Source organism: Panthera tigris, chromosome A2 (assembly GCF_018350195.1).
Source record: "Panthera tigris isolate Pti1 chromosome A2, P.tigris_Pti1_mat1.1, whole genome shotgun sequence".
Taxonomy (NCBI): domain Eukaryota; kingdom Metazoa; phylum Chordata; class Mammalia; order Carnivora; family Felidae; genus Panthera; species Panthera tigris.
The window spans coordinates 118,135,539-118,160,677 of NC_056661.1; the positions used below are offsets into that span (position 1 = coordinate 118,135,539).

General features: G+C 38.9%; 1 protein-coding gene across 2 annotated transcripts in view; it reads right to left on the reverse strand.

Annotated features, from left to right (window-relative positions):
- HIBADH (3-hydroxyisobutyrate dehydrogenase) overlaps positions 1-25,139 on the reverse strand; it is a 109,642-nt gene that overhangs the window by 16,469 nt on the left and 68,034 nt on the right. The window lies entirely within an intron of this gene.

Sequence of the window (25,139 nt, forward strand, 5' to 3'; positions counted from 1 at the left end):
CTCATGCATCTTTTATTCTAAGAAACCTATTCAAGCAATAGAAAGTATATGAAAAAGGCCCTTGTGCCCTGACCAGCACGAGAAGAGCCAGAGGGATCTGCTATTCTGGGGATTTGGGTGTCTTTAGTCCATTTGCTTGCTCCCCACATGCTATCTACCGATGAGATCTACAAAGAGGAAGACCTGGCTCTTTCTCCCACAAACAAGTAGGCATTTCAGATGGTAAGAGTCTTTTTTTAAGTTAAAGAAAACAGTTGCTTATTTAGACCGGTAAATCTGATGTGCACTTCCCAGTATTATTTGATTTTTCTTTTCCCTCCTCCTATACACCGTTTGGGCAATTCATTCCTAGTGATATGAGCAGGGAGAAGAAACGAGCTGTGGCTGGGCTACTCCTTCCTAGCTCTTTAGAAAGGTCTGATGCATGGTCATTGATTGAAATGATTGGTTAGCACACAAAACATGCCCTAGACTTGTCCCTAAAAAAAGGAGGGGAAGCTTCATTCATCTAACGTTTTATCAGCTATAAAAGAAAACCAAGAGTATTATTGCTGCTTTTAGTATTAAAAAAATTTTAATTCATAATTTTCAAGTTGGGTTTTGTTGGTCAAAACCAGGAAAGTGTGTGGAAGAAAGCTAGTACAGTTTTTGCCTATACACTTGATTTTACAGTATGGCTAGGAATAAAGAAACTATCATTGTCTATTTATCAAATCTGGCCATTAGAATCGATAACTACAAATAACGGCCTCCTTTTTAGTTTAATTTAGTCAATGAAATACACCGTTTTTATATATAAAAACCCCAAGCGAAGAGACTCCTCTTTCATTGAAATTGTGAATATTTTGCTATTGCCAAATCAAGCAGCCTTTCTATTACAGTTTATGCTATTTTAACTAGTTATCAAAAGCAAAAGAGGTCAGCATTATGTTAGCCAAATAACTGTGGAAGAGGAAGTGCCCACATGTTAGGAAAGCCGAGGATACTCACACATAAGGTTAAATTACATTATTTCACAGTATTTTCAGACACACTTCGGAAATGATTATGTACCAAAACCCAATTATAACAAATGCTTTTAATTAGCCAGCCTGTGTCCTTTGAACATTCTGATAATGTTGAAGTTTAAGTGATTGTCACTTTGTTAGTTTCTAATTTACTTCACCAAGATGGTAGATCATTACTCTTTTACAATTATTTTGCTCAATTTCTATAGCCATTTTTATTCAAACCACATAACCATCTTGATTCCTAATCCTGTTGATCTGACCTAGGAAAATTAAGTAGACGATTTAAGTCAAAGCTTACAAACAAATCCAGCACTATCCATCATAGGTCAATAGCTTTGTATCTAGATTACGGATTGCTAAATAGCTTCAGAGAGTCATTTATTAAAGGAAAATTAATGCTGACAATGGTTCTCAGCTGGTTAATCTTTTGACAGGTGTACTTTCTCACTTGTTCAAACACATATTTCAAAAAGAAGAAATAAGTTACTTAAGCACGAGAAGATCACACACAAAAAAGAATAATTCATCTTCTAACTCAGATGTCTGTGGTATTTCTACTCTCATCTCATTGTGGTGGCATAATTACTAGGACTTTTGCATAACCTACATGCCAATGTAAGGGTCTAACCTGGGCAATTCTAAAGCTTTGGCATTCCTTGGGACCAAACCCTGTCTTTCCTTACATATTCCGTTAAGCGTGTGACACTATGAAGCCTAGTCCCATCGTGAAGGCAAAAAATTAAGACCTAAGTAATCCTAAAATAAACGTAACCATTTTAAGCTTAGGAAATAATATCTAGGAAGGTGGAACTCTAAAGGATGTAAGACATCCTACAGATTTCAGAAGACACTGTACAGCGTTTGAGGTCTATCAATAATAAACAATAAATTTATTACAGTGCCATGCCATTTTAATTCAAATCCACTTCCCCGAATAGGAAAACATAGAACTCAGGCAGTTTCTAGAATACCGGGAGAGGGATTTATTTTAACCCTACATTTTACTAATTATGTATACAAAATCAAAACATATCCTGTGCTTAATTCTATTATAGCATTTATAACACCTTATTACAATGTTTGATTTTCTTACCTGATGCCTCCATTACACTACAAGCTCCCACAAGATCAGCACTGAGGTCTTGTTTCTGTCAGCATTCCCATTATCTACCACAGTGCATGATACATTCAACAGATGGCTGTTTGATAAATAAATTCATAAGAAATTCATACAAATTCACAGAAAGAGTAATTCGTAAGTTCATAGAAAGAGTAAAAATCTGGAGATGGAATATGTGGTTTAGGGGATGTACCATTCACTGGCTGTGTGATTCTCAGCATATAACGTGGGAAAAGCATTAATAACTTCTTCACAGAGTGGCTGTGAATATATGAACACATATATGCTGTAAAATATGACATGCTACTTAGATGTCAGGCCTCACTACTTTATGCCGTGGGTTTGTGGAGTGGGAGTTTTATCTTTACCTACATGATACCTCAAGTCCTTTCCTATCTGGTCGTCTTAGTCGCTGTCTTCTCTAGGAGAATTTTAGCCTCTCTGGCTAAACACGAGTGGGTTTGGACGACACCTATGAACACTGGAAGGAGGCCGGCCCAGGTTAGGAAGTACTAAAGTGGTCCATGGACAGTGATGTTAAAATTACAGCGCAGACCTCTAGTAAAACCTTTCAGCGGCAGCAGGGTATATGGGAAGGTGACAAGAATGCTGCATTTGTTTCACTCGTTCAACAAAACTGAGAACCTATTAAGAATCAGGTCCTGGGGCGCCTGGGTGGCTCAGTCGGTTAAGTGTCCGACTTCAGCTCAGGTCATGACCTTGTGGTTCACGAGTTCGAGCCCCGCGTCGGGCTCTGTGCTGACAGCTCGGAGCCTGGAGCCTGCTTCCGATTCTGTGTCTCCCTCTCTCTCTGACCCTCCCCCCATTCACGTTCTGTCTCTGTCTCAAAAATAAATAAACGTTAAAAAAAAAAAATTAAAAAAAAAAAAAGAATCAGGTCCTGTGATAAGTCCTAGAATTACACACGAGTGTATGCATACACATGAGTGTATGTGACCTTGCTCCTAAGAATTTACACCCTTGTGATCCAGCCACTTGTCTCCTCACCCATCACTGCCACCCTAGACTGAACCATCATCATGTCTCACCTGGGTTACTGCAACAGCCTCCCACTTGCTCTCCCTTCGGCTCTTGCCTCCATAGTCTACCCTCCATAAAGCAGCCAGAGGGAACCATTTTTTTTTAATGTTTATTTATTTTGAGAGAGAGAAACAGTGCGTGCGCATGCAAGTGGAGAAGGGGCAGAGAGACAGAGAGGGAGAGAGAGAATCCCAAGCAGGCCCCGTGCTGTCAGCACACAGTCTGATGCAAGGATCGATCTCACGAACTGTGAGATCATGACCCGAGCCGAAATCCAGAGCTGGATGCTTAACCAACTGAGCCACCCAGGTGCCCCCAAGGGAACCTTTTAAAACATAAGTCTAGTTCACGTTTCTTTCCTACTCTCAAGCCTCCTAATGCTTCCCATCACTCTCGGTATAAAATTCAAAGTCCTACAAAGCCCTACAAGGCCCTCTATGATGCAGCCCTTGGCCACCTCTCCCATCTCATCTCATACCATTGTCTACATCGCTCAGTGCTTTCCCACCATCCTGAACTCCTACTGTTCCTGAAACAAGTCAAATACATTCCCATCTCAAAGACTTGCACTTTGCCTAAAATGCTCTTCCCCTAGATATTCGTCACTTGTTTCCTTCACCGCATCCAGATTTTTTTCTCAAAATTTTCCTCTTCAGAGAGGCCTTACCTGACCACTTAATCTGACAATCGAAAAAGGCACCCCACCATTCTCGATCCCCTTTTCTGCTTTAATTTCATTCACACTATTTATTACCACCTATTTATTTTAACTCTTCTATTTATCTGGTTTGGGTCCATATTCCCCACATGAACATTGGCTCCATGAGGGCAGTAACTCTACTGGCTTATTCACCCCATATGCACGGTGTCTGGTCCATCACCAAACACAGCATTTGTTCAAAAAGACAGACAGGAGGAGGCAATGACAGAGGGGAGAGCAAGGAAACAACTGAGCGCAGTACTGGGTGGTAACTGTTCTCCCAGAGACACAGAAGAGGCTAACGACTACAGACCAAGCAGCTGCCATTCTAGCAAGTCATTAAATGCTCCTAAGTTGTTCCATCTAGAAAGGGAGATGATGAGATAAATTATCACTGAATCGCTTTTAAGCTTTTGAAATTCCATCATTTGAACTTGCCAAGTTCACAAAATATCTACCCCCCCACCACATTTATCATGTTAATGCATAAAACCAAGGCACGTGTCATTTTATACGATATATGAATGGTTCCGAATTAGAAAATGAGTTTTCTCGTGTAACCACATTAATTAAATCTAATAAGCCTACATATTTGTGGTTGTCTTTAATGCTTTTATCTGATACTTTCCTGTGATGATGCCTCTTTCCTGTGATGATGCCCCTAGTGCTTTTTTCCCATGACTCCAGAATCAGAAAGACTGAACTCATCTGTACAGATGAAAAGGCAAAGACCCAAACCATTCAAAATAGGTGCCTGGACCACCCTGTTTTTAAAGGCACAGGCGTCTACCACTTCTCTTGGGAACTGCTTTAATTTCGATCAACCTTAGAGCGGAGAAACACTTTAAATCTAATCAAAGTCTCAAAGTCAGCCTCTCTTTTTCTCTCTCTCAAAGGCATCACAGGAAGTCTCCATTATCTAAACTATCTTCTTTCTTTCCTTCCACTCCTACTTATGGTTGACATAAAAAAAATCTGACCGCTGGAGATCCATTTGTCTGTGGGGAACAAGAGGAAACCCTGGGGAATAAGAGGAAAGAATCCTTGTCCTCAAGGAGTTTGAAACCTAGTGTTTGTGGTGGTGGAGGTGAGTGTGTACGTGTATATGGAGATGGGAGAAGAGAGAAGGCAAACAGACAATTATAAATAGTAAAAGACAGATGCATACTACAGGAGAGGTCTACACATAGGCACGTGGAGGTGCAAAGAAGAAAAGTATCATCAGCAATTAACTGTTCGGTGCCTTTAACAATTTCCTCCATCCCATGGGCTTAGGAGAATATTTGAAATACAACTATTCCAGAAAGTCCAGAATATAAGGTCACAGTAGGTATGAAACACCGTCTTTGCAACCTCAAGAGGTCTAAACCATAATTCGGGAAAAGAGACATATACTCAGAAATAAATGCCAAAAGGTAGCATCATATACCAAGTGTCATGGACGAGGACAATCGCCACCAAATCCTGATTCCCTCTTTTCTTCCATTTTTTGACCTCCGTCATTGAAAGAATAATGAGTTCTCAGAAAGAGAAAGGGTGGAAAAAGAAACAAATTGTTCTCAAAGAGTAACGGTCTTGCCATCAACTGTGGGTAGGCTTTGAAAGCTTTGATAAGAATACAGGTATCCTGAATCTGTTTGCAAATCAAACAGAGCAGTTTAAAACATGAGCTGAGCAAATAATTTTGTATGTTTTATACACGGACACTGAGTTCTGCCTACTATCTAATTAAATACACACACATAAAAGCCTATCTCTCTTCACAACCAATGTGAGTTTGCTTATTAGAAGAAAACAATCAGAAAACTGTGGATCAGAATTAAGAACAAATACAAAAATGAAACCATAAGATTTCACAATAAATTTCAAATATGGGTCTGAGTATCTTCGAGGTCTTGGCAAACACTATTTGGGAGAGGAATAAAGGAGCCTCATCGAGTTACGTGTTTTAAAAAATTCACATTGGGAACTTCAATCAGGAGACAGTAAGTGAAACAATAGACGACGTTCGTCACATTTTCACAACAAAAGCAGTAGTAATTTTTTCAAAGTAATTCAATTCTTGTTTTTTATCTCTTTCTAATCTTAGCCCACCTGCAACAGAGCTCATTAACAACAACCACCTCAGTCTAATATTTACGTTTATCTGTGTCCCAATGTCTGGCAGTTTTGTTATGAGAACCAAAACAGGCTTAAGTTTCAAATTATGCATCAACATGAACATAACCAGCAGCTGAAGACATTATTCACTATCACTCAGCATTTCAACATAGCGCCTCACTGTTGTTTTCTGCTAAGTAAAAGTTCTTCTTTCTGAAATATTCGCATGTTCGTGTTCACCAAAAAGAAGAACTACATAACTCACTGTATCTGTCCTAAGTCCTGGGAAGCAATGAACTTTCTCTTTTTTGTCCTTAAATGGTTTCTGATTTTTTGAAGTTTTACTTTTCTTGTCAATGGACTCTAACTGGACTCTTCTCTGGTTTCCTATCTACTCCCTGCAACAAAAACCACCATGCTATGCGTACTGAACTATTTACAGTAGCTGGAATGTGCAATGATTTTTTTTCCTTTTATGCATCCACATCTTTCCTAGGTGACTCCCTTGTATGAGATTCCCTTGCCTCCCTTTGCCTGGCTAACTCCTGTTTATCTTTCAAGACTCAACTCATGTGCACTCTAAGGAGCAATGCATGACCATAATCCCCTTTCTCTATTTTTTTATAACATTTCTAGTGATGTTTGTAATAAAGCATGTATACTACTCTCATCAGTGATTTTTCTGGTACGTCTTGTAAGGATTCTTATGGGCAAGCGCTGTTTGAATCTTAGCACCCAGCATATATCACATGTGTGATAAATGTTCATTGTCTGTTTAGGAGGTAGGCAGAGAAGAAATCAATGGCTACTAAAATAACCAAGAATACTAATTAAGACTAAGTAAGACAATGTTCTCTAGCTTATCAAAAAAGCTCAACTTTGGAGAACTGTTCTCTACATGTGGCAATGGTACGTTCACTTACTGCTGCACAAACGTGCAGAAGCATAATAAGTGCACATGTATACACACATTATTAGGAAGGCACAAAAAAACTGAAGAGCATGTATTCTGAGTTAAGAGACCTGGAGCGAGGTCACAATTGAAGGCTGCCCCACTTGGAGAAGTTAGAACACCTCTCAATCTTGGTTCCTCCATCTGAAATTGCTGATAAAACCACCTGCCATACTTACCTTGAAGCTCAAATGGAAGAATACTTTGGAAAGGTATTTTACACGGTTATCACACAAATGCTATAAAAATTTTAAATATAACAACAAGTAAATCTACTCAGCTTGAATACCGCGAGGTCTTTGGCCTAAACAGCAAAGAAGTGAAATTTGGAATTTAGCCTTACTGAGAAGCTGAACCAAGGATTATGATAGAAAGTCCATTACTCAAGTGCTGATAACTTAGAATAACCATTTACAAGTCACAAATAAGGAGATCATTTTCAATTCTAGAACTACCAGAAAGAGGCCGTCAAATCTAGAGAGGGAAGAAATCTAAAAAAGTACATTCAAATTATATTTGTTTATGATACTGCAAAAATCCTGCCACCAAGGCGCTCTCATTGATATATAGCAAAACGTAGTAAATCACTTAATTTACTCAAAAGAACTTAAATGTTTTAACCAGTCTGCCATCAAAAGAGATCAAGAAGAGGACCAATGGGACTTGGGCTGCAATGTGAGCCGTCTTTAAAATGCAATTGTTCTAATCATTTTCTACAGATGCAGCCTCACAAGGGGCTGCTGTCACAGGGACCATTTACGACTTGTTATGGTGTCTCTATTGTTTACCAGCGACATTCGCTGAAAAAGGCGACAGCTGGGACAGAAAGCTGCTACTCAACGAACAATATAATCCCGTGAAAGTAATCAACAAATTTAAGGGTGTTAATTAACTTTACACTTTATCATGTTCAATTAGTTGTCCTTTCTAGAAAAGATTGCCGTGCACAATCAGTTTAGAGCGTGCCATGTTTGATTTGTAAGTGATCACTGTTTCTGTTTCAGAGTCCATGTCAGATGTTCTCTTGGGTTTTGGTGACACAGATGAATGGCTCTGCACATGTTAGGGGGTGATCTGGTTTAACATAAGCCAGCATAACATAACCCCTTGTTAACACTATTTCTGGCATCATCCATGCTGGAAACAGAAAAGCAAAAACACTCTCAACACTATTCTAGAGTCAGATAAACAAAGTTTAGTTAGTTTTTCCTGAAATAAACACAGACACAAATACATGGGAGAAATAAGCAATTTTTCATCATTATTTTTCAAAGTAAGACTTGTCTTTCAGGGGCATGTTTGGGATCATTTCCTCCCAGCAAGATCTCGAAGCTCTGCTGCATTATGCACAAAGCGCCACCGTGTCCTCGTGCTTTACATAATGCAGATAGCCTTTTCCGTGGCAGGTGAACAAATGCTACAGATGTGTCATTAAGTACTGGCCTGGTGTCAAATTCTAGAATGTGACTTTGAAATCCAGAAGCTATATTTTACAAGTGTGGGAAATCTGCAGTAAAGTGTATTAATCTATGAATACAAGGTGCCTTTTCTCTTACTTTTAATGCACCTGTCCCTACTTGCTAACAGGACACGGGAAAGCTCATGATGGAGTGACGATACATTCAATATCGCATGGTAATGAAAGTCACTGAGGTTTCTCCGTATTGATGGAGCTTTGCACCAAAGTATTTCAAAAGTCACTGGTGAGGTGAACAAAACGCAAAACTGAGGTGTGGCAGCAGGTGTCTATCTTTAAGAAAATAAAGCAAGGGACGTGCATCTAGCTCCTAAAGACAAAAAACAAAAACAAAACATCTACACAGGATTTTGAAACATCTTCATAAAGCTATACCTTGTTCTTCTAAGACTAGCTGTTTCCTGCATAATATAAATGAAACACGTATAAATAAACCACAGCTGGTTAGCTAGTGACAGCATGCGTAAGGACAAAGCTGAACTTCTTCAAAATAGAAAAGTTGTTAACTCTGAAAGCTAATAATGTCCTAAGTTAAATATTAAAGAAGGAAATTATAGGCTATATCTGAAACAGCTGAAACCACAATACACAGCAGCAGAAAACATTAGTTTTCTGCAGAAGATCTGCAGGGAGAAGGGAAGCGGTCGATAGATCCTTAAATTGGAAGCAATAGCCGTTCTTCTATCCCAAGTTGGCAGCTGCTACATTTGCAGGCCTGGTTCATTATTTACCCATAATGACCATCAAGCTGCAGTCAAAGTCAGATCACAACAACTGTCAGCAGCTCTTTTAATTAGCCTTGTTTGAATTCAGATAAATATCACAATAGACCTGCTTATGCTGAAAGAGCAACAGAACGTTCCGCATGGAGTTGGGCTGGCTTGAGAAGGACCAGTGAGTGCAGTACGGAAGCCATCAGACAGAAACAGTGGGGTTTTTAAAGGGTGGGGTAAACAGAACAAAATGGTTTGCTTTCATTTTGAAAATCGCTGTAAAAACCAGCTCCCCGACATTCACCCCAGATGAAGACGGTGCACGGCGTTGGAGCGCAATGAAACTCTGGGCTTCCGAAAGCTTGATGCCTGGTGTCCAAGGAGAAAGTTAACTTAATGCCTTTGGAGAATGTGATTTAAAAAACTCCATTTTGTAGACAATGTATCTTTCAGCTTTCAAAATCATTTCTAAAAGCCAAGTAAAAAAGTCTGTTCGTTAGATAAGCTCGTAACTTTCACGTCCTTCTATTTTACCTTCTTTAGGAGTTGCGTAATTTGCAACATTTTTCTCTGACAGGAATCTGCTATTTTCTATCCACTCCTTGCATTCAGCATTAACAGTCACAAAGTAAAACAAGGCCAACAACCAAATTCTGCGTAGTTCAACCGCTGCCATATCCCACACCACTACTCTGGGGTTGTCTCCCTCCAGCCTGCTTGAGAGGAAAAACAAGCGCCAAGATCAGCTGCCCTCTATTTATAGAGGGCTGACTGTCCGCATAGACTCTATACTGTTGCAACTTTGGGGGTAGGTAAAAAGAAGTGATGGCCGATAGAGAAGGAGGGTAGAGAATAAGAAGGAGTAAGAAAAGGCAAGATGATAACCTCACGGCAAACTGGAGTAAACTGCAGATAGCAAGAAACTAAAGAGAAGCTAAAAAGCTCCACTCAACTAACAAGGAATTATTATCTCTGGGAACCACGCGGGAGTCCCTGTGAGAATCTGGACTCTTGAATTGTGGAGTGGGCATCGTTGAAGAAGTGGCACTTCTAAATGTAAGCTGGACTTAGTCCGCTCTCATTTTTTCTAAGCCCTCAGCTATTACATATCTTTGTGCAACCATTTCTGATGCTGCACAACATAACATTAAGGAAAAGTAACTAGATTTGCATAAGGATCAAGGACATGTTGCTGTTTACACAGGGTTTGGACCTATTTCCTTATTGAGTAGGAAAACACTCCTATAGGAAGTAATAAAGACTCATTATATTTGTGGTCGACTTCAAGTACTAAAACCTGCATAATAAAACTCTTACAAAGTGTTGTGAGACCAAATATGTGATAAAGGCAACTACTGAATGTTGACAGTATAAGCAGGGAGAACTCTTCATCTGGTTTCATGAGAACGAATCATAGCAAAAAGGAATATTTCTTGCCCCTTGTTTTTTAAATAAAAAATAAGCCATGTGCATCACCCTATCATAGATGACGGCCTTCCCTCCTTACCCTTTAATACATCCTATCTCCTGTCTACATGAACAGCCAATGGTTGTAACTTGTTCAGTGTGTCAAGTACAAAGACAACAGTCAACCTGCCGTTCCAAGTCTAGACTCAGGCTCAATATATATGAATCAGAATTTATTGTGTAAGAATACCAAAGAAAACTTCATACCCATTACGATGACTACTCTAAAGCAAAACCAATCATATTAACAAGTATTGGCGAGAATGTGAGAAATTAGAATGCTTGAGCACTGCTGCTGGGAATATAAAATGATGCAGCTTCTATGGAAAACAGTATGGTAGCTCCTCAAAAAAATAAAAATAGAATCATCATATGGTCTAGCAATTCCATTTCTGGATATATATATCCCAAAGAACTAAAAGCAGGGTCTTGAAGAGATATTTATATACCAATTTTCATAGCCACAATATTCACAACAGCCAAAAGGTAGACACAATCCAAATGTCCATCAAAGGATGAATGGGTAAACAAAGTGTGGTGTATACATAGAATGGGGTATTATTCAGCCTTAAAAAGGAAAGACATTCTCACACATGCTAAACGTGGATGAACCTTGAGGACATCATGCTAAGTGACACAAGCCAGTCAAAAAAGGACAAATACTGCACGATTCCATTTATATGAGGTACCCAGACGGTCAAATTCACATAAAGACAGAAAGTTGGGGCTCCTGGGTGGCTCAGTCAGTAGAGGATGTGACTCTTGATTTCACCTCAGATCATGATCCCAAGGTCATGAGATCAAGTCTTGCACTGGACTCCATGTGGAACATGAAGCCTGCTTAGCTTTCTCTCTCTCTCTCTCTCTCTCTCTCTCTCTCTCTCTCTCTCTCTCTCCCCCTCTTTCTCTAAGATGAACTAGAAAAAAAATTAAAAAATTAAAATTAGAAAGTAAAATAGTGATTGTCAGGGGCTGGGGGGAGAGAAAAATATGGAGTTGCTATCTAATGAGTACATAATTTCAGTTTTGCAAGATAAAAAGAGCTCCGGAGATAGATGGTCGTTAATTGTTGCACAAAAAAATGTGAATGTACTTAATACTACTGAACTGTATACTAACAATGGTTAAGATGGTAACTTTTTTTACTGTTTATTTATTTACTTTGAGAGAGAGAGAATGTGCACACATGTGTGCAAGTTGGGGCAGGGGCAGAGAGAAAAGGAGAGAATCCCAAATAAGCTCCGTGCTGTCAGCACAGAGCCCGACGTGGGGCTCGAACTCACAAACCATGAGATCATGACCTGAGCCTAAGGTGGACACTTAGCCAATTGAGCCACCCAGGCACCCCTAATTATAATGATTTTTATGAACCCTTAATGTAGTTATCTAGAGAAAACTGAGGAAAGCCATACTAGTCTTATAACCTCCATTTAAAAAATAATAGTTCATAGGGGCGCCTGGGTGGCGCAGTCGGTTAAGCGTCCGACTTCAGCCAGGTCACGATCTCGCGGTCCGTGAGTTCGAGCCCCGCGTCGGGCTCTGGGCTGATGGCTCGGAGCCTGGAGCCTGTTTCCGATTCTGTGTCTCCCTCTCTCTCTGCCCCTCCCCCGTTCATGCTCTGTCTCTCTCTGTCCCAAAAATAAATAAAAAACGTTGAAAAACAAATAAAAATTAAAAAAAAAAAAAAAGAAAAAAAAATAACAGTTCATAGACAATAAGCAAATATACCCAGTTTAGGCAAACAGGTAAAATTAAGATCCTCCAATTTCCAATAGTATGCTCACTGCACTAGGCCAGGTTGCTTCCCCAAAGACAGGAAGGATGCACAAATTCTGCTGACAGATCATCTAGGAGTTAAGTTGAAAAAAACCATGAGACTAAACAAAGCACAAGACCTACAATCAAGAATTGGTTAAACCAAAAGCTTAGGCTAACAAAAGAAGCAAATGATGATAAACCCATAACAAATGGTATTTAAACTTAAGCCACAAACATGGTAGTAGCAAAAAAACCCCAACATGTTATATGTGCCACGTACACACATGCCAACATTCATAAAAATGAGACACCGCCTAGGGTCCTGGCACCGGTTGGGGTGAAAGGTGGGAGTGTAAAATGAGAGGATGTAAATCGAAGTGAAATGGCTCAAAGATATAAGAGAAGGCAATAATCCCAAGATAATACTTGGGAACAAAGTGAGGGCTGCTGGTCTGCCTAATTACGAAGCCAAATTTAGGCCAAGAGGCTACGGTTATTTAATTTCCTCTTTCCCTTACAGGCATGAGAAATGGTGGTGCCTTTGTCTGAACTGTAGAATGTCACAATTCAAGGTAGACCAACCACAAAAAGGCAGCCCCTTGCATATACGCAAATCAGAAAAAGGCTCTACCCTAAGCAGGCAAGTAGCCTCGAGGAGGTAAGAAGACCAAGTCTGACATATGGAGGTCAAGCTGAATTTCACCCTCAATTCAGGTCTCTTCAGAGAGGCATGGCCTGCACAGGTGAACACAGTAGACCTCAGTTCAAGCTCCGGTTCTGACACGAACAGTATTATTTTGTGCAAATCAGTGGCTTGGAGCCTCAGTGCCGTCACCTAGAAAATAAATCTCATCTCCAATTCCACTCATTGGTAAATCAATACATTTATCTCAGCTAATTCATATATCCATTCCACCTTCCTGAACTCCTACTACAGCACACAGCACCAGGCCAGGCACTACAAGGCAGCACTGTAATAGTCTCTAGGCTCAAAAATCTCCCAAACCAAGACAAAACAAACAAAATACACCGATCTAATGAGCTCCACATGTTCCAACAACTTCTATCTTCCCATTCTCTCCTCACGCAGACCCCAAACTGGTTCTTCCTCCTGCATTTCCTATCTCAGTTAAGATAGTAATTACTATTATCCACAGACACTACAAATCCCGTGGCGGCATTTCTCAAGGTCAGTTCCCCAGAATATGACTGCCACAAGATGTCTGACTTCGGCTTAGGTCACGATCTCACGGTTCATGGGTTTGAGCCCCCCATTGGGTTCTGTGCAGACAGCTAAGAGCCTGGAGCCTGCTTCAGATTCTGTGTCTCCTTTTCTCTCTGTCCCTCCCCTGCTCTGTCTCTATCAAAAAATGAATAAACATTTAAAAATTTTCCTAAAAAGGTGAATTTGCTTACATTTATTATGATTAGACATATTTCTAGCACATTTTTGGTATTTACTTTCATTTTCCCTTGAATTTATTTTTCCTCCTCCCTTACCTTCTGCTGAACTGATAAAAGTTTTCTAAGTTCCTTTTCATTTTCCTGTGGGCTTTGGAATCTATCGATCACTTTTCTATTCTTCTAAATGATAATCCCTAAAAACTTTAAACATATATCACTAACTATAAATTCCTCCAGTAACATCTAAGGTTTTTCAGGATTCCATTCTCCTCTCAAACATGATGTGAACCTTAACATGCGTTAAGCCACAGGATACCATGCGACTCCCCCCTACGCTGTAAATCTTACTGTCCAGAGTTTTAGTTTTATCTTTTTTTTAAACACACAAAACAGGTTTTTTTAAATAGTCAGTACTTAAAGTTTTTAATTTTATTTTAAAAATCATTTTGTGCTCATGATTATTTCTGATATTCTTTGCCTTTCTCCTTAGATTGAATCTTTCTCCTCACTAAAGTATATCATTTAATAATTCCTCAGGTAGGGTTATTTTTTAACTATCTTTTATGTGTGTAGAATTTCAGGATGCAAGCTCATTGTAAATGGAGAAATTTTGTTTACTCCCTACCCCCTACCCTAGCCATCTGTGCTCACTTCTCCCTGTATATGATTTTACAGTTGTCTATTCTGGCTTCCCGGGCCCCAGTTTAGGATCGGTTCTTACAGTGGCTGGGGGTTCGGTGCCCACTCTTAAGGGATTTTAGGGAAGCCACAGATCCAGACATGGAGCCAACAGATGGCTTGGTTCAGGGCTTGGTCTTAACCACTGTAATGTCTTTCCATGTCCTAGGTTCAAAGCTTACTAAAAACCGTAGCCCTGGGCCATGGTCAGCTGGGGATTTGAGCTTCACAGTCTGCCAGCTGTGTGCCTGGGACCAGCCCCCATTACTCACATGGAGTACTTTTTACCCCGGAACAGAACTCCCAGCCACTACTGGACCCACAGCTTAGCTAGCTGATGGCTTTAGTATCACTCAATGTACTATATTTCCACTCTGGTTTTGGTCCATGGAGACAGGTGTCTTACCTTGGAGCACAACTGTGTCCTATTTATTTTCTTATGTATTCAATTGCTATATTCTATGATTTTCATGCACTTAGAACAGAAAAGGTGCATCAAAACATGAATTTACTATCTTAACAGAACATATTTTTCTCCAATTTTTCTTTTCTTTCCATATCCAGCTATTGGCTCTGGTTGTGGCTCTGCTCGTCCTTCACCTAAAAGATTGCAATACCTTGGTTGGTTCTCCTCTCTCTGCACACTCTCCCTTGAACCCAATTCTCACCAAGGCCATGAAAACCATTCATCTTATCTGTCTCCTTGAAATCTTTCAAGATCTCCATCTTACCCCAAGATTAGAAGTTTTTCAGCATGGTATGCAAGGTTCTTCCAAGCTTGATCTCAGCTCGCCTTTCTAGATTAATTTCTCAGCCCCTGACACCCAACACCTGGCACTCTAGCCAAACAAGATGACCCCTTCTTTTCCCCACATGCAAAAGATGAACTTCATCTTTCTTGCTTTCCTACACTCATGCTGTGTCTTTCTGGTATGCTTATCCACATTTACTCCCTACTCCAGCACCCATCTCAGGCTCTGCTTAGCTAGCAAAAATCCACTTATTCTTCAAAAATTCGGCTCAAATGTCATTTCCAACCTCCATCCCACATTCTGTGCATCCTCCATACACATTTTATCTGTATCCCTGTTACTGATCACATCACTATCATAGTTGTTTACCTGTTTGCTTCCCCTAGACCCTGAGTTCATTGCATAATAGCCATATAATAAATTGATAGTAAGAAATTTCCAGCAAAAAGAGAAGTAGAGGAAGTCTAATAGTGTAGAAAACGATGAATAGCATTTTGTTAAAAAAATTTTTTCCTGATTTGTTAATGAAAACAGAGGGTGCAGAAAATCAGAGAAATCTGTACAGTATGACTTACAAAATTCTATATAAAGAACTTCTACAACTCAACACCAAAAAACCAAATACCCCAATTTAAAAATTGGCAGAGGACCTGAAAAGACATTTTCCAAAGACAAAATACAGACAGCCAACAGACACATAAAAAGATGCTCAACATCACTAATCACCAGGCAAAAGCAAACCAGAACCACAATGAGTTATCACCTTACACTTGGTAGAACGGCTAAAATAAAAAAGATAAGAAATAAGTAGGAACCCTCATGCACTGTTGGTAGGAATGTAAATTGGTGTAGCCACTGTGGAAAACGTATGGAGATTCATCAAAAAGTTTAAAAAAAGAAATACCAATATGATCCAACAATTCCACTACTGTGTATTTAACCAAAGAAAATGAACACACACATCTGAAAAGGTATAGACACCTCTACGTTTACTGCAGCATTATTTACAATAGCCAAGACAGGGAAGCAGCTAAGTGTCCACTGATAGACAAATGGATAAAGGAGATGTGTGTGTGTGTGTGTGTGTGTGTGTGTGTGTGTGTGTGTGTGTATTTACATACAATATGGAATATTATGAAGCCATAAAAAAAGTCCAGATCTTACAACTTGGGACAACAGGGATGGACCAAAAAAGTATTATGCTAAGTGAAATACATCAGACACAGAAAGACTAATACCATATGATTTCATTCATATGTGGGAACTAAAAAACAAATGAATAAACAAAAAGCACAATGAGACCTATAAATACAGAGGACAGACTGACGATTGCCAAGGGAGTGGGTGGTGGTAGGGAGAAATCATACAATATTTTATCCTTTTATGTCTGGCTTATTTCACTTAGCATAACATCCTCAAGGTTCATCCATGTTATAGCATGTATCAGAATTTCACTCCATCTTAAGTCTGAATAACTTTTGATTGCATGTATACAGATTTTGTTTACCCATTCATCCATCAATGAACATTTGAGTTGTTTCTACTTTCTGGCTGCTATGAAACTTGTTGCTATTAACACTGGTATACAAATATCTTTTCAAATCCCTTCTTTCAATTATTTTGGGTATATACCCAGAAGTAAAACTGCTAGATCATATGGTACTTCTATGTTTTTTTGATGAACCACCACACCATTTTCCACATGGGTGCACCATTTTACTTCCCACGAGCAGTGCACAAGCATTCCAGTTTCTCCACATCCTCACCAATACTTGTTGTTTTCTGTTGTTTGTCTTTTCATAATAGCCTAGATTCTTTTTTTTTTTAATGTTTATTTCTTTCTGAAGGAGAGAGAAAGAGTGTGATCGGGGGAGGGGCAGAGAGAGAGGGAAACACAGAATTTGAAGCAGGCTCCAGGCTCTATCAGCCCAGAGCCCGACATGGGGCTCAAACCCAAGAGCCGTAAGATCATGACCTGAGCCTAAGTTGGACACTTAACTGACTGAGCCACCCAGGTGCCCCATAATAGCCTAGATTCTAATGAGAGCAAAGTGGTATCTCACTGTGGTTTTGATATGCATTTCTATATGATGAGTGATGTTGATCATCTTTTCATTGTTTTATTGGCTATTTGTATACTCCTTGGGAGAAGTGTCTACTCAAGTCCTTTGCCCATTATTTTATTTTTTTTTATTTTATTTTTTTAATTCACATCCAAGTTAGCATATAATGCAACAATGATTTCAGGAGTAGATTCCTTAATGTCCCTTACCCATTTAGCCCATCCCTCCTCCCACAACCCCTCCAGTAACCCTGTTTGTTCTCCATACTTAAGAGTCTCTTATGTCTTGTCCCCCTCCCTGTTTTTATATTATTTTTGCTCCCCTTCCCTTATGTTCATCTGTTTTGTATCTTAAAGTCCTCATATGAATGAAGCCATATGATATTTGTCTTTCTGACTAATTTCGCTTAGCATAATACCCTCTAGTTCCATCCATGTAGTTGCAAATGGCAAGACCTCATTCTTTTTTATTTCCTTTGCTTATTTAAAAAAATTTTTTTTAACGTTTATTTATTATTGAGAGACAGAGAGAGACAGAGCATGAGCACGGGAGGGAGCAGAGCGAGGAGACACAGAATACAAAGCAGGCTCCAGTCTCTGGGCTGTCAGCACAGAGCCTAATGCAGGGCTCAAACTCACAAACCTCAAGATCATGATCTGAGTTGAAGTCAGACGCTTAACCGACTGAGACACCCAGGCACCCCTTTGCCCATTTCTTAATTGGGTTATTTGAGTTGTGTTGCTGATATTGTTTGATATTATCCTTCAACATGTATTTTATTTTTATTTAGGAAATTTTAATTTTTAGAAGTTTTCTGTCATACTCCACTTGCTTCCTTGTAATATACTTTCAACTTCCATTCAAAACTTGGATTTACTTTTTCCTAAAAGTCCTGTGTGAGGTGTATCCCCATTTAATATATATCTTTTATTAAGTTCTAAGTATTTTTTCTTATTTAACTTCTTTGAGTAAACAACATGAATTCTTTAGAAATGTGATTTTTAATTTCAAATATATCGAAGGTTTTATTTATTTTTGCTATTGGTATCTAAATTGTATTGTGGTTAGAGAATGCAGTCTATAAAATATAGATTGGTATTGAAGACTTGCTTTGTGGTATACTGTATGGTTAATTTTTAATAATTTTTCCAAGACTTTTTTTTTTTTAGTAATTTCTACACCCAATATGCAGCTTGAACTCATAACCCCAAGATCAAGAGTCACATGCTCTTCTGAGCCAGCCAGGTGCCCCTAATTTTTCCAACTCTTGAGAAATATATTTCTTCTTCGATGGCTGGGTAAGAGGTTCTATATACGTCCTCCTGACCAACTTCTTCGTGTTATTCAAAGCTATCTCCTTATTTTGTTGTTGTTGTTTGATCATCAATTGCTCAAGAGAGATATACCGAACTGTCCCACCATGACAGTGTCCCACATTTGTCAATTTCTCCTTGTGGTTCTACACTTTTTTGCTTTATACGTTTTGAGGTTATTCTATTAGATGCAGTACCTAATGTTTTTAGAGCAGGTCTTCAGGAGATAAATTCTTGTAGTTTTCCTTTAGCTGAGAACATCCCTATTTTACCTTCAATCTTGAAGGATATTTCGCCATATATAGAATTTTGATTTCAACACTATAAAGTGTTGTTCCGCTGCCTTCTGGGCTTCATGGTTTCTCTGAAGTCATTCCAATCATCGTTCCCCTGTAATGCATCACTTTTCTCTGACTGCTTTCAAGAGTTTTTTTTTCTTTTTCTCTGGTTTTCAGCAGTTTGATTATGATATATCTGGGCACGGGTTTCTTTGAGTTTATCCTTTTTCAGGCTCACTGAGTTTGTTGGATTTCTAAGTTTGTCTTTTGTCAAATTTGGTGAGCTTTCAGTCATTTTTTTCTTCAAATATTTGTTCTGCACCACACTCTCATAACCTTTTAGAACTTCAATGGCACAAATATTAGACTTTTTGATATTATCCCATAGGATCCTGAAGCTCTGCTAATTTTTTTTTTAAGTTTTTCTCCTCTGTATTGTTCAGAATGGATAATTTCTATTCACGTCATTTCTGCCTCCAAATTCACTGACTCTTTCCTTTGTCATATTCACTCTGCTTTTAAACACAACCAGTGGTTTTTTTTTTTTTCAAATTTCTAGTTAACTGTATTTCTTCTCAGTTACAAAATTTCTATTTGGTTCTTTTTTATTGCTTCTATTTCTTTGCTTCTTAGAACACATTTATAATAGCTGTTTTAAAGTCACTGCCTGGTAATCTCAGGATTGGCATCTTGATTGTCTTTTCACTTGAGAATTTATCAGACTTTCCTTGTTCTTCCTATGTCAAGTAATTTTTCATCATAGACGTTTGGAATAGTATGTGTTATGAGACTCTGGGTCTTGTTCAAATTCTATGAAGAATATTGTGTTTGGGGTTTTGTCTGTTCGTTTCAGCAGGCAATTGACCAGATTAGGGTCAAACAAATTGCAACATGCCTTTTGTGGGCTGTGGTCCCAATGTCAGTTCAGTTTTCAAAGTCTTGGCAGTACTATTTGAATATGTTCTACATGTGCATCAGTCAGGGGCCGGTCTGATACTCAGAAGGCTGTCTAACCCGCAGTTAAGTTCTTACCTCCCTTGGTATGCTGTTTAGAATGAAATCCATGCTGCCCAGCCCTGGGAGATCCCAACAGTTGATACAACATATGGGATCCCTTTCTTGAGTTCCCTCCTATGAACTCCCCCCTACTAACACTCCAGTACATCCACTTCCAATCCTCCCTTTATGGCCCTCTGACTCTAAAGTCCTACAATTCCTGAAACCACGTATGTACCTGGGGCCAAGGAAAAGAAGAATAAAAAAAGTAAAAAGCAATTGGGATTCCTCCCCACTCTTTGAACCACAGTTCTTTTAGTCAGAGAGAAGGATTCCCCTGCTCAGAATATTAAGCGCATGCCTGCCACACTTGTAAAACCGCAGCTATGCAAGTAAGGCTTGTCAGTGTGGCAATGCTGGGAGTGAAAACAGTGAATTTCCATAGGGCCCCTCTTACTGCTTCTTACACTGGAAAGATCCTTTCTCTTAGAACTTTGTTTGCTTGTACCCATGCACGGTTCCAGAACTCACAACTGCCTTTGAATCCAGGCTGGGAGACACAAAGGTTAGGGGAAGGGTTTCAGGGAGTTTTCTAGCAGAGCTTTTGTACCTTCTCCAATCCACCTGCTACCACCTACTTTTCGGAGGTCTCAAATAGCTGCTTCATGCATTGTGTCCAAGGTTTTCACTTTCAGTAGGAGAGAAAGGGCAGTGTTTTTAATTTTGTTTGTTTGGTTTTTAACTCCATCTTAACCAGAACTGTAACCTACCCCACATTCTTGAAGAATAGTTTTGCTGGATGCAAATTCTAAGTTGACAAGTTATCTGTCAGTACTTTGACAATACTATTCCAGTCTTCTGGCTTCCCTTGTTGCTCTTAAGAAGTCTGCTATTTAGGGCCACCTGGGTGGCTCAGTCAGTTAAACGTCCAACTGTTGATTTTGGCTCAGGTCATCATCTTGCAGTTTGTGAGTTCAAGCCCCGTGTCAGGTACTGCAGAGCCTGCTTAGGATTCTGTCTCCCTCTCTCTCTGCTCCTCCCCTGCTCTCTTTCTCTTAAAAAAAATAAATAAATAAACATTAAAAAAAAAAAAAGGCTGCCATTCACACATAACCCTACATATTGTATGAATCCCTCTTACTTTATATTGTTACATATTCTGGAATAGACAAAAACTTAGTGAAAGAAAGGCTTTAAATGATTTCCTAAAGCTGGGAGGAGTGACTACATAGGGGCATGAGGGAGGGGGCACCAGACTGGCTCAATCAGTGGAATGAGGGAAGGGGCACCAGGTTGGCTCAGTCAGTGGAACAGGCAACTCTTAATCTTAGGGATGTAAGTTCAAGCCCCATACTGGGTGTAGAGGCATGAGGGAACTTTCTGGGATGATAGAAATATTCTATATTTCACTGTGATGATGATTGCATGACTATGTGTAATTGTCTAAGCTTATCAATCTCTAAAACTTAAAATAGGTGAATTTTATTATACACAAATTATACCTCAATAATGCTGGGAGAAAGTCTGGTATCAGACTCTTGTTCTTTTGTAGGTGACCTGTCTTTTCTTTCTAGCTGTTTTAAATCTTTTTGCCTTCATTATTGGTATTTTATACTTTTACAACGATGTAGTTAGTAAGATTTCTTTAAAAAAAAAAAAACACTCCTATTTGTTATATCTTGTGCTTCCTGTTTCTGTGGATTTATGTCAATTCTGGAAACTTCTCAGACATTACCACGTTGACCATTTCTCCCCATCATTCCATCTGGAAGTCTACTCAGATGCATGTTTGACTTTTTCTTTCTAGCCATGTATACCTGTTTCTTAACTTTCATTCATATTTTCCATCTCCAAATCTTTCTGTATTAAATTTGGGTTATTTCTTTAGAGCTTTCTTCCTATTCACTAATTTTCTCTTTAGTTCCCATGTACCATTAAACTTATCTATTGATATTTAATTTCAATGTTTTTGTTTTCCAAATTTGATTAGTCTTTTCTGATATTCTTTTCTTCTTTGTTCATTTATTTTTGATTCCATCTTTTATTTCTTCAAATGTTTTTTTGTATTGTTTGTAGAATTTCAGTATCTGTGGTTCTCAGGGATTAAATTTGTTCCTGTTGACACTTGTTCTAGTGACTTATCTTCTTCTGTGTCTTGGTTTTTTGTTTTTGTTTTTTTCATTTTTTTCCTTTCTCCCCGCCCCCCCCCTTCTTGGTGAGCTCATATTTACTGAGCTTAATATTTGTGAATTCTGAGAGTCCTGGATTGAGGATGATTTTCTCCAGAAAGGGTTTTTATTCTTTCTATGAGTGACAGGGCCTACCAACTCAAAAGCCTTTAAATTTATTGGTTGGGTGTTCTCCCAATTAGATGCACTGTTTAAATCTTAACTCTATACCCACGAGATCCAACCTACTGTTACAAAGATTCAGGGGAGACTGATGTATTTTATTTCCTATAACCTAAAACCAGCATAGACAGATTTACCAATTAGTCCCCTTTACCGGCAGGCAGATTATCTACAGGCCACCCTTTTCCCTGAGGGAACAGCCTCTGGGGATTTTGGCTTTGTGGAGGGAGAGAATAGGATGCAGGGATCAGCCTACTCACTTCGTCTGAGCACAAGGCCCAGTTTTCCATTAAACCCATGATTCTTCGCCCATGAACATTAATACCCAAGCCCCTGGTTCCTGGAATCGACACTGCCCCCAGAGCAGCCAGAGCTTCTGGGTTTATCACCCTGATTTCAGGTTACTATTCAATTATTTGGTCATTGAGGATTTCCCTTATTTTTTGAGGAATCCAAAATCCACTTAAGAGTATGCTTTTTATACTTTATCCAGCACCTGGGTGTTTTATGATAGGAAGGTATTTTAACATATCTAAACCACCATACTGCCAGAAGCAGTAGATGGTTACGTAAAGAAACAAAATGGGTCTTTAAATGTCAAAAGAAAGATTGATTTCCACCTTATTTTTATGCCAGGATATCTTTAACTCTTTCTGATAATAAAACAGGTTTCATCTTTACCATTAGTACCTGTATTACACTAAAAATTTACAACAGAATGTTGCTTTTATGGCATCTACTTTTACAAGTAAAATCAAGAAATTTCATCCCACTAGATATAGCAGTCAATCAAGTTTATGAATACTTTCTGTGAAAGTAATCTAAAAGGAACATTAGGGACTGGGAATCTCTAGATCACTTTAATTTTGTACTTTACTTATTCATTTTTGTTTTAAACATCTCATAAAAAATATCTACCATACACAAATCAACATATTTACTGAGTATCTTCTACATAGAAGGGACCCATTCTTGGTTCTTTGGGTGTACAAAAATAATTAAGACAGGATTCCCATTCAAATTAAGTTTTGTGATCCAAACAAGAGTTACGGCACTATAAAATTAACTTTAATACTAAGAAAATTAATTCCATAAAAAGTGTTCAAAACTCAAAGGAGGAAAACATCACAGTCATTTGTGGGTTGAAACTAGTAAAAATGAGTAGGCAAAACTTTACTGAAAAGACCAGATAAATATGGGCCATGAAAGATGATTAAGATCATGACAAGGTGACAAGGAGTGGCTTGGGGCAGAAAGAGAAATTCCAGGCAAAGTGAATCAAAAAGGCATAAAAGTATGAGACCTGTTTAGAAAATATTAAGCAACTTGGGGCACCTGGATGGCTTAGGTAGTTGAGTGTCCGACTTCAGCTCAGGTCATGATCTCACGGTTTGTGAGTCTGAGACCCTCATCAGGCTCACTGCTGTCAGCATAGAGCGCACTTCGGATCCTCTGTCCCTCTCTTTCTCTGCCCCTCCCCTGCTCATGCTCTCTCTCTCAAAAATAAGCAAACATTTGAAAGCAATTTTTTTAATTAAAAAAAAATAGTAAGAGCTGAATTCGGAACAATTAAAACTCCAGATATACTGACTCTAACTTGATCTTCTTCAAATACGCCATGTGCTTTTCTAATTCTAAGCCTTGAAAACTACCTCTTTTTCTTGGAACATCCTCACCCAACTCCACAATGCATGAGGTTCACCTCTCAGTCCTTGAGGTAAGCAACTGGCCTAGAAGTCAGATGCGATAAATGCAAATAACCCAAACTATAGCGTCAGTTTATTGTGGAACTCATCTATGCCTCTCCTATGGCAATTATCAATCTGCATTGTAATGCAGCATCTTTTTCCATGTCCACCTCACTTACCAGAGTATGAGCTCCTGAGATCAAGGACTATGACCTAGTATGTAAGAAATCTATAACACAGTATATAAAAAATCCTCACAACAGGAATAGAAGAAGCATAGAAGAAGGGAAGGATGACAAGCCTGTAAATTGGTAAATTTCCATGCCAGCACTGAAAGAACTCTGGCAGACAACGAAGACCCCACAACGCACCCCTGGCTGATAAGAAGTCTATGGAACAGACTCTAAGGCTATATAGTGTCCAGTACGGTAGCTACTAGCCACATGTGACTGTTGAGAACTTGAAATACAGTTAGTTCAAAATAAGATGTGCCTTAGATATACAATACACACCAGATTTCAAAGACTTATTATGGACAAAAAGGATCGAAAACATCTCAATAATTTTTATATTGATTACATAAGGAAATTATAATAAGTTAGATACATTGGGTTAAATGAAATATATTACTAAAGTGATGTTCAGGGTACCTGGCTGGCTCAGAGGGTAGAGCATGTGACTCTCGATCTCGAGGTTGTGAGTTCAGGCCCCACATGAGGTACAGAGACTACTTAAACATAAAATCTTTAAATAAATAAATAAATAAATAAATAAACAAACAAACAAATAAATAAATAAAATTATGTTCAGCTGTGTTTCTTACTACTTTTTAGTGTTGCTACTGGAAAATTTTAATTTACCCATGTGGCTTACATTACATTTCTCTTGAATAGTGCTGATTTCAGAGTTCAAACCAAAAAGATCAGAACATTTGAAACTGTAGTACGTTATAATAAGAGAATCAAAAAGGAAGAACTAGTTTTATAGAAAAGATGGGATTGGTTAGAGAATGAGTTTAACTTAAGGGGTCCAAGAGATAAAATGCAGGTCTAGGGGGCACCTGGGTGGCTCAGTCGGTTAAGCATCCAACTGTCTTGATTTCAAGCTCAGGTTGTGATCTCGCAGTTCGTGAGATCGAGCCCTGTGTCAGGCTGAGCGTGGACAGCATGGAGCCTGCTTTGGCTTCTCTCTCCCTCTCTCTCTGCCCCTCTCTGGCTCTCTCTCTCTCTCTCTCTTTCTCTCTCTCTCAAAATAAATAAACATTTTTTTTTAATTAAA